Below are 10,473 nucleotides of genomic sequence, written 5' to 3'. Positions count from 1 at the left end.
ATTTAATCTGCGATCCATGGGACGAGCCGTTTTAGCGATGCGTCCTGCCCAAGCTCGTCGAAACGCCGGTGTTAAAACGTGGGTGGCTGATGAAGGAGAATGTTCTCTATGTGGCTCGTGTGTTCTCGTCTACGTTTGTTTGCAATGTCCTGTACCCAGATATGCACATATACATACAGGTGGATGTCGGTATGCACATACCTGTACGTATATATGCATATACTCATTTACTTTTTGTTTATATATTATATATATATAATATATATATATATATATATATATATATATATATATACACACACATATATATATGTATGTATGTATGTATTGTGTATGTGTGTTGGTCCACCCACCATCGCCTGACAACCGAAGTTGGTTTGTTTACGTACCCGTAAATTAGCAGTTCGGCGTAAGAGACCGATAGAATAAGTACTAGGCTTACAAAGAATAAGTCCTGGGGTTAATTTATTCCACTAAAAGGCAGTGCTCCAGCATAGCCGCTATCAAATGACCGAAAGAAGTAATAGAGTAAAAAAGTACACAGAATATGTTACGTTGATGGTGGTTGTGGCTTCGGGCGACGCTTTTATGAAGGGGCGGCACATTTGGGCCTGCTGTATAAGCATGTATAGGCAGTAAACCCAGTGGAGATTAGTGGCGTAGGGTGGGAGGGAACCTAAGGACGGCAGGAAATTCATAGGCGTAGGAGTGGCTGTGTGGTGGGTGGCTTGCTAACAGACCACATGGTTCGGGTTCCGACCCACTGCCTGACACCTTGGGTAAGTGTCTTCTACTATAGCCTCGGACCGACCAAGGTCTTGTGGGTTGGATTGGTAGACGGAAACTGAAAGAAGCCCGTCGTATATATATATATATATATAATATATATATATATATGTATGTGTATATGTATATGTTTGTGTGTCTGTGTTTGTCCCCCCCAGCATCGCTTGACAACCGATGCTGGTGTGTTTACGTCCTCGTAACTTAGCGGTTCGGCAAAAGAGACCGATAGAATAAATACTAGGCTTATAAAGAATAAGTCCTGAGGTCGATTTGTTCGACTAAAGGCAGTGCTCCAGCATGGCCACAGTCAAATGACTGAAACAGGTAAAAGAGTAAAAGGAGAGAGAGAGAGAGAGAGAGAGAGAGAGAGAGAGTTGCTCCCGGCGGCACACGCACTAGCTACATTACTGTACACAAAGCCGTCTTAAAGCATAGACACATTGGGCAGCTGCTTGGTGCCCCCTAACGATCTGGGGCGGGGGGGTAATTGTTATCTATGCGTGTTGTATCGTGCAATCAAAAAATATACTATACGACTCACTGCTGAGATTTTCCCGGGGGTCTAGAAAGCTGCTAAAACGTTCCTGACTGTACATGCATTATGCATACATACACATATTACATACCTACATGCATACATACGTACGGACGTACACACAAACATTACATTCAAAAGCGTTGTATCCCCCGAAGATTGGGTTTTGGGTGGTGCTTGTATGCACATTTCAAAGAGAAAGAAAAACTACTTATTTCCTTTGTACATACCTAACCACATCGCAAGCTAAGAATAAGCTGGTAAGCAGAATATAGAGTGGAATATGCGATAATACGAATGCCAAGCAGTACAACATGTCATTTCCAAATATCTGGCAGAGTAAATCGCGTCATGGTGCTGTTTTTTCTCACAGACGGTGCCCAACTGCCCCTACTATACTGTGTAGTCGACAAAATCAAAAACAAACAATGCGCATGCGTGCAATCAAAAATATAAAATGGTGACAATTTACTCATTACACATGTATGTATATGCATATATATATATATTTTTTATATATATATATATAATATATATATTATATATATATATATATATATATGTATATATATATATGAATAGAAATGGCGTTTAAAATTTACGACACCTGTTTTGGTAGCATAAAAAACTACATCATAATGTACAATATACCATCATCTGGTAAAATTTTCAACAGGTAAGTGTGTAAACCATCGATCTGCACATATCTAACATTTGCCAGGCTAGTGAGCCATTAAGTTCTACATTTGAATTTATGGAAGAATTAGAAAATGTGATTTAAAACAGGCAATTAACTGACAAAGAAATCACATAAATATAAAATGGAGAAATCTAATTTCCCTTATCTAAACTAGTTTATAGTTCAACATAGACACCAAATAATTTGAGATATTTATTGACATGTTGGTACCAGAATTGTAATTAAAAAGCAATCAAAATCGTAACGTACTTGTTTTAAGTTCCAAGAGAGACCACTGACACCAAACATCAAACAGTCAAATAAACATATACATAGGCGGCGAGCTGGCAGAGTCGTTAGCACGCCGGGCGAAATGCTTAGCGGTATTTCGTTTACCGCTACGTTCTGAGTTCAAATTCCACCGAGGTCGACTTTGCCTTTCATCCTTTCGGGATCGATTAAATAAGTTCCAGTTACGCACTGGGGGTCGATATAATCGACTTAACCCGTTTGTCTGTCCTTGTTTGTCCCCTCCATGTTTAGCCCCTTGTGGGTAGTAAAGAAATAAGTAAACACACACACACACACACACACACACACACACACACACACACACACACACACAAATGAGAGTAGCATCGAAATTAATACAAAAGTGACATAGCATTTTTGTTTATCAATGGACATAGGTCGTTCCAGTTGCACAAAGGAGCGGAACATTTCTGCTGTAGTAACTCTTCTTTCTCTTCTTCATCATTGCAGGAACCCACCAAGTGGAAGCAACGTGTTGTCATTGAGTTCTTGATGAAGGAAGGGTACTGGTATCAATTGAAGGCTACAGGTTGTTTCACCGTATCGGAATATCGAGTAGACCAGCGGTTTTCAAACTATGGATCCCGACTCTTTAGTGGGTCGCGAGAAAAATAAACTGGGTCATGACAAAAAAGAAGGAAAGAAAAGAAAAACGCAAGTGGGTGCAACATGCAGAATATAAACCAGCCTTTTTCAAACTGTGGGTCCCGACCCTCTTCAGTGGGTTGCGAGATAAATAAAATGGATCGCGACAAAAAAGGAAAGAAACAAAGAAAAAGAATGCAAGTGGGTCTAAAATGCAGAATATAAACCAGTGTTATTCAAACTGTGGGTCCCGTCCCTCCAGTGGGTCCCGTCCCTCCAGTGGGTCCCGTCCCTCCAGTGGGTCCCGTCCCTCCAGTGGGTCGCGAGATAAAAAAAAAGGGTCGTGACAAAGAAGTTTGAAAAACGCTGGACTAGACTATCGGATGTTGTTATGCATCGCTAGTTACAATGCGCTTTGCTTTGTTTTAACTTTCAAATGACGTCACCCCGCTGGTTAGGCAAGCAGGCTAACGTTACCCCTGATTTGAAGGCTATTCCATTACACGGTCACCCATTTACAGGTAAGCGGAGTGGAGCAACGTGAAATGAAGTGTTTTACTCAAGAACGACACAACGCGCCACGCGGTCCACCGAGAATCGAACCCTTGACCTGGCGATGGTGAGGTTGTTTATGAATATGAAATCCTTGACAAGAGCATTGTACACGAATAGAGGAAGAATTTTAAAGAAAGGAAATAAGAATTGTAGGCAAATGAAGCAGGCCATCAAAAACGAGTGGACGCACTGATTCGCGCAGACAGGCGAATAACAATCGGTGCGCTAAATTTCCACAACTGAACTGACTGTGGACTGCTGTCACTACACATTACAGAAGACAGGGAAAATTTGGGTATCGGGAAGTGTCCGCAAAGTGGGTACTTCGGCAATTGACACCCAGTTGAAGTGTGGAAGTCTACTGGAAGAGTTTGAGGCCAATGAACACACGTTTTATTTCCGATCCGGTGACAAGGGATGAAACGTAGGATATTTTTCTTATCCAGAATAGAAGGTTCAGTCTTTGGCATGGCATTATATCTCTTCTTTATTTTTAAGTTATCTCACCCCCATTAAAAAATTGCCATTAAAAACTTGCGTTATCTCCCTACTAAAAAATCGAGTTTATGTGGCGACAAGAGATTGGATTAAAAGAGTTAGATCCTTTTGATTCAATACTTCAACACGTTGTTGACGTTTGGCCTCCTCAATAGAAATGCTATGATTTGTTATAAAAATGTTATTAGATTCAATAGGATGTTTAATGTTTCCATGTTTATTAATTTTTCATTGTTTCTTTGTTTTATTGAGGGTTAAACAATTATTTTAGTTGGTGGAACCATGTGGTTTGTAGGCAAGCTACTTACCACACAGCCACTCTTACACCTATATTTATATATATAATTCTTTTACAAGAATAGTATGGTAATGACTTCAAAGCTTCGGCCTGCTTTGCGTTCCTCGGATAGTGCAATGAAAATTAAACGAATCAAAACTTCGAAGTCACTGCCAACACAGATTTTGTAAAAGAATAATAGTGTACTTCACAAAAAGTATTGAGTAATCCTTTAGTTTAATGTAAAATTGATTTTATTATTACTCGATGGCGCAGGAGTGGCTGTGTGGTAAGTAGCTTGCTTCCCAACCACGTGGTTGCGGTTTCAGTCCCATTACGTGGTACCTTGGGAAAGTGTCTTCTCTATAGCCTCGGGCCGACCAAAGCCTTGTGAGTGGATTTGGTAGACGGAAACTGAAAGAAGCCTGTCGTCACAACATATAGGTACACTGCGGCATAATTTCTTTTCCTCAACAGGCCCTGCCCTGTTTAACATTGTCCCGAAACAGATAAAAGAGGAAAAGGATCTTATCAGCTTTAAACGGAGTCTGGACAGCTTTCTTCAAAGAATACCAGACAAGCCACCCATACCTGGATACAGCTCACTCAGTAAAAACTCACTACTTGAATGGACCATAGACATAACTTGACTGTAAAAAGGATTTAGATAATCCTATCAGGTGCTGCTATTAAGTTAGACATGGCCTGGACCAATCTTTGGTCGAAACATATCTAAGTTTATATATATATATATATATATATATATATATATATATATATGTATATGTATATATATATGTATATGTATATGTATATGTATATATATATATATATATGTATATGTATATATATATATATATATGTATATATATATATATATATATATATATATATATATGTATATATATATGTATATATATATATATATATATATATATATATATATATATATATATATATATGTATATATATATATATGTATATATATATATATATATATATATATATGTATATATATGTATGTATGTATGTATGTATATATATATATATATATATATATATATATATATATATATATATATATATATATATATATGTATATATATATATATATATATATATATATGTATATATATGTTAAAGTCTGTCATACCGGCCATGACGCAGGGAAATAGCCCTGAAACTCGAGTCGCCTTTATATATTTATATTTATATATTTGATCCTTTATATTGAACACTCAATATTTCATCTACATTCAATACTTTCTTTCATGGTGCCATCCATTTTTATTTTATTTTATTTTATATTATATATTGTATATTATATTGTATATTCCATATTCTATACCCCACATTGGTTCTGCAGGAATATAAATAAAACATAAAAAACAGACAGTGTTGGAACTCTTTTAAACAAAATAACATATATATATATATATATATATATATATATATATATATATATATATATATATATATGTATGTATATATATATATATGTGTGTGTGTGTGTGTGTGTGTGTGTGTATTTGTGTGTCTGTGTTTGTCTTCCCACTTATGCTTGACGACCGATGCTGGTGTGTTTACGTCCCTGTAATTAGCGGTTCGGCAAAAGAGACCGATAGAATAAGTACTAGGCTTCCAAAGAATAAGTCCTGAGACCGATTTGCTCGACTAAAGGCGGTGCTCCAGCATGGTCACAGTCAAATGACTGAAACAAATAAAAGAATAAAAGTATATATGCACACACACATACGCATATATATATATATATATACACCACACATACACACACCCTTGTATACATACACTCCATTCTATTACCCTTTTAATGGATTCAGTCGTACAGAAGCGGTCATACTAGAGCACTGCCTTAACAAAAAAGAGTCTCTCCGGCGGGGAATCGAACCCCGGTCTCCCGCGTGACAGGCGGGGATACTTACCACTATACTACCGAGGAGCACATGTAAGGAGTGCATGTATAAATAACTTTAGATGTATGTTTTCGAGCGGACTTGTATCTATCGTTACAATTTAACCACCCACACAGCTAACCAACAAACCATCCAACCAGCCAAACCAACCAGCTAGCCAGCCAACCAGCCCGGCCCCACTGGCTCTTCTTCCTACCTACCTACCTACCTGCCTACCTACCTGCCTACCTACATCTTTCAGCTATTCTTGGTAAGTTGGCGTCAAGCCAACAAAGATGAAGCAACTGTCTTCGAGGAGAAATAAACTGAAATAAATCAACAAATAAACAAATATCTGTTTTTTTTTTTTGTGCTACTGACGCCAAATAATATTCTCATCGCCAGAAATAAACCGCTGGAGATGCCGAACATCAGCTTACAATACCGTTCAGTTTGGTCTTAACAGACGAGACGTTGAGAAAACAACTGAACCAATATATTATATTATTACATAATAAAGCCGACGGCAGTGGCTAGTTGGCGGAATCGTTACCTCACTAGGCGGCCTTACTTTTGGCGGTGCATCAGTTTTGAAATTGTGGGTTCAAACTCTATCAAGGTCGACTTTATTATTTTTTTCTATTTCCTCCCCCACCCCTTTAAAATAATTCTTTTACAAGAATAGTGTGGTAGTGACTTCAAAGCTTCGGCCTGCTTAGCTTTCCTCGAATACTCCAATGAAAATTAAGCGAGTCTGAACTTCGAAGTCACTGTCAACACAGTTTTTGTAAAAGAATAATAAATGTGTACTTCACAAAAAGTATTGAATGATCCTTTAGTTTAATGTGAAATTGATTTTATTATATTACTCGATATAAAAACAAATATTGCTATATATACATATATATATACAAACATACACACGCATATACATATTTGCATACCTACACTCCATTTCTTTTATCCTTTTAATGGTTTCAGTCGTAGAACAGCGGTCATGCTGGAGCACTGCCTTAAAAAAAAATAAAATAATAATAAGCGAGCCTCCCCGGCGGGGAATCGAACCCCGGTCTCCCGCGTGACAGGCGGGGATACTTACCACTATACTACCGAGGAGAACACGAAAACTGTGTCTGTATAAAGAACTTTAAATGTATGTTTTCGAGCGGACTTGTATTTATCGTTACTATTTGACCACCCATACAGCCTCGTTCTCCCAGAATTTCATGCTTTGAACCTACAGCAAGAAAGATTACATAATACTGATTTAAAATTTTAGCGCAAGGCCATCAATTTCGGAGAAGGGGTAAGTCAATTGCATCGATCCCCAAAGTTCCACTGGTACTTTATTTTATTGACCCAGAAAGGATTAAATGGAAAAGTTGACCTCGGCGGAATTTGAACTGAGAACGTATACAAATGAAATGCTACTAAGCCATTTGACAGGCGTGCTAACGATTCTGCTTGGTAGCCACCTTATCATTATATCATATATTAAATATAATCCAATGTGACGAGCTGGCAGACTCAGTAGCATACTTTGTGGCATTTTGTCAGTGTTTAAGTTTTGGGTTCAAATTCCAACGATGTCAACTTAACCTTTTATCCTTTCGGGGTCAATAAAGTATCAGTTGAACTTTACGAGTGGTATAGTCGACTTATCTCCCTCCACAAATCTTCTAGCTTAGTGACTATAGTAGAAAAGATTATTCTTTCTCTCTCTCTCTCTCTCTCTCTCTCTCTCTCTCTCTCTCTCTCTCTCTCTCTCTCTTTATATATATATATATATGGGAGAATATACAAATAATAACAACAGACGAGGACAGGTGGTGTAAATAACAAAAGTATATATTAGTATGACGCTCGGGAATACGGAAAGTCTTTGACGTTTCGAGCTACGCTCTTCAACAGAAAGAATACGGAGACAAGGAGAAAAACACGGAGAAAAAAAATTGAATAGTGTTCAGTCAACGGTCAATCATATATATATATATTGTTGTATTTGGGGATGGTCATGTTGCCAGTTTAGCCAATAAAAACACACGCACTATATATTTGGTGTTAATTTGCTTCAGCTTTATATTACATTGCAATACATTAATCATATTTCGGCCAGAGTTCTTTCGTCACACTTCTGTGACCTCATCTGTGGTCCTTTGCTTTCTTCTTTCTTATATGTGTGTCCCTCCTTGCTAACGATCAGCCATTTTGTATTTTGTATTCCTATTGTATGTGTCTATATTTGCGCAAGCGTATCCCTCTATGTGTGTCTATGTTTTGTAAGTGCATGTGTGTGTATGGGGAGTGCCTGTATTATCTGTATCCCCTGTTTATACCTACTTTTTTTGTATTTAATTTAATTTTGTTAACATATGTAGTTATTTAATTCCATTTGTTTATCTCTCAACGATGTCTTCCTGGGGCTACAAGGTACAGTAGTATCAACCCTTAAGGGTTAGCCACATTTAGGTGGCAAATTTATTTCACGATGTATATATATATATATATATATATATATATATATATATATATATATATATATATATATATATATATATATATATATATATATATATATATACATACATACACACACACACACACACACACACACACACACACACACACACACACACACACACACACACACACACACACACATATATATATATATATATATATATATATATATATATATATATATATATATATATATATATAATATACTGAGTATCCCGTCGTTACCGGGTAATTTCACAATAGAATGTTTTAGCTGACTTTTGTAATAGCACACCCAATAAGCTGGATTTTCTCAATTTCGACCGAAATTTTAAGATTTTTTTTCATTACACCCCTGCAAATGATCGGAGGTGGGGGAGCTTTATATATATATATATATATATATATATATATATATATATATATATATATATATATATAAAGACTGAAAATGCTTGTATCACCCTCCTCCATTACGATTTTGTCCAATTTCTTTTTTGCACTACGCACTTAAAAACAATGGGAGAAGCCTTAAAGGTTAAAAAAATTATCTTGGAAATCAGCGATCATCATTACAATCCTCACTTCTTTTATTTTTGAATAGAAGATGAAATGTAATTTTAAAACAATAGTGAAATTTAAAAAAATTTTCGTTAACATCCCCTCCTATAATTACCAAAATTTCGGCTACCGTTTCAGAAATGTTAAACCAATTCTGAATGTAATAAGTCAGTGGAAAAGGTGGATTGGTCACGATAGAACATTGATTAAATGGTAACATTCAACATGCAGGAATACATTTGTCTTATAAAGAAGCGAAATCTTTATGTTTATAAGAGACGAGAGATGTGATGCTGTGGTGCTTATGATTTAACCAAAAATGGTTGGAAGGTAAGTGTATTGAAATATGCTTAAGCAGCGCTTAAACTGCTTCGCAGTTCGGCCATTGCCGGGTGGGTGCCGGTGTAGTACTCTTTACTCTTTACTCTTTTATTTGTTTCAGTCATTTGACTGCGGCCATGCTGGAGCACCACCTTTAGTCGAGCAAATCGACTCCAGGACTTATTCTTTGTAAGCCTAGTACTTATTCTATCGGTCTCTATTGCCGAACCGCTAAGTGACGGGGACATAAACACACCAGCATCGGCTGTCAAGCAATGCTAGGGGGACAAATACAGACACACAAACACACACACACACACACATATATATATACATATACATATATACGACGGGCTTCTTTCAGTTTCCGTCTACCAACCATGTGGTTGGTAAGCAAGCTACTTACCACACAGCCACTCCTGCGCCTATAGTATGTAATCTACAAGCATGTTTCTGGTATAGTTTATGATCTACATTAGTTCAAATGGTATAGCTTGTGATCTACACCGACTTTTTGATCTACGTTTAAAATTCATCTATTTACTCGACTTCCGGTTGGTTTCGTATGTAAACCAAAAAAACTTTTATGATTTAAACACTTTTGTTGGAAGATTTTAAGAACAAACGAGCAAAATCTCTTTATTGCATTTTAAAATGATATCCGCGCTGTTTACAAACAGTCGCAGTATTTATGTTTCTAGTATGAAATAAAAATCAAGAAAAATTCTTTTTTTTATTTTTTAAACGTTTAACCCACTCCTCTAATTATAATTGCAAATTTAGAACAAAATTTTTAATGTAGTCTAGGTTTAAGTTGCTGTAGATCACATACTACACCGGACCCGCCGGGAGCTTACCTGTTGCCCTAAGGACGTTCGTCAGCTTAAGAGAACGATTACATTTAAACAAAATGCTTTTCTTTAATTTTTGTGAACAAAAATTATAGGCGCAG

The 10,473-nt window shown here is 36.7% G+C and overlaps 1 protein-coding gene and 1 non-coding gene across 4 annotated transcripts in view; both read right to left on the bottom strand.

Annotated features, from left to right (window-relative positions):
• LOC106877313 (glutamate receptor 2) overlaps positions 1-10,473 on the bottom strand; it is a 52,752-nt gene that overhangs the window by 24,037 nt on the left and 18,242 nt on the right. The gene's annotated exons all lie outside the window — the stretch shown is intronic.
• On the bottom strand, positions 7,185-7,256 carry Trnad-guc (transfer RNA aspartic acid (anticodon GUC)). Its single transcript has one exon. It is a non-coding gene; the product is annotated as a tRNA-Asp (tRNA).

The sequence above is a fragment of the Octopus bimaculoides genome, chromosome 3, assembly GCF_046866305.1.
Source record: "Octopus bimaculoides isolate indiv1 chromosome 3, ASM4686630v1, whole genome shotgun sequence".
Taxonomy (NCBI): Eukaryota; Metazoa; Mollusca; class Cephalopoda; order Octopoda; family Octopodidae; genus Octopus; species Octopus bimaculoides.
The sequence above is the reverse complement of the archived record's forward strand: the minus strand, read 5'-3'. Positions and strand labels throughout refer to the sequence as shown.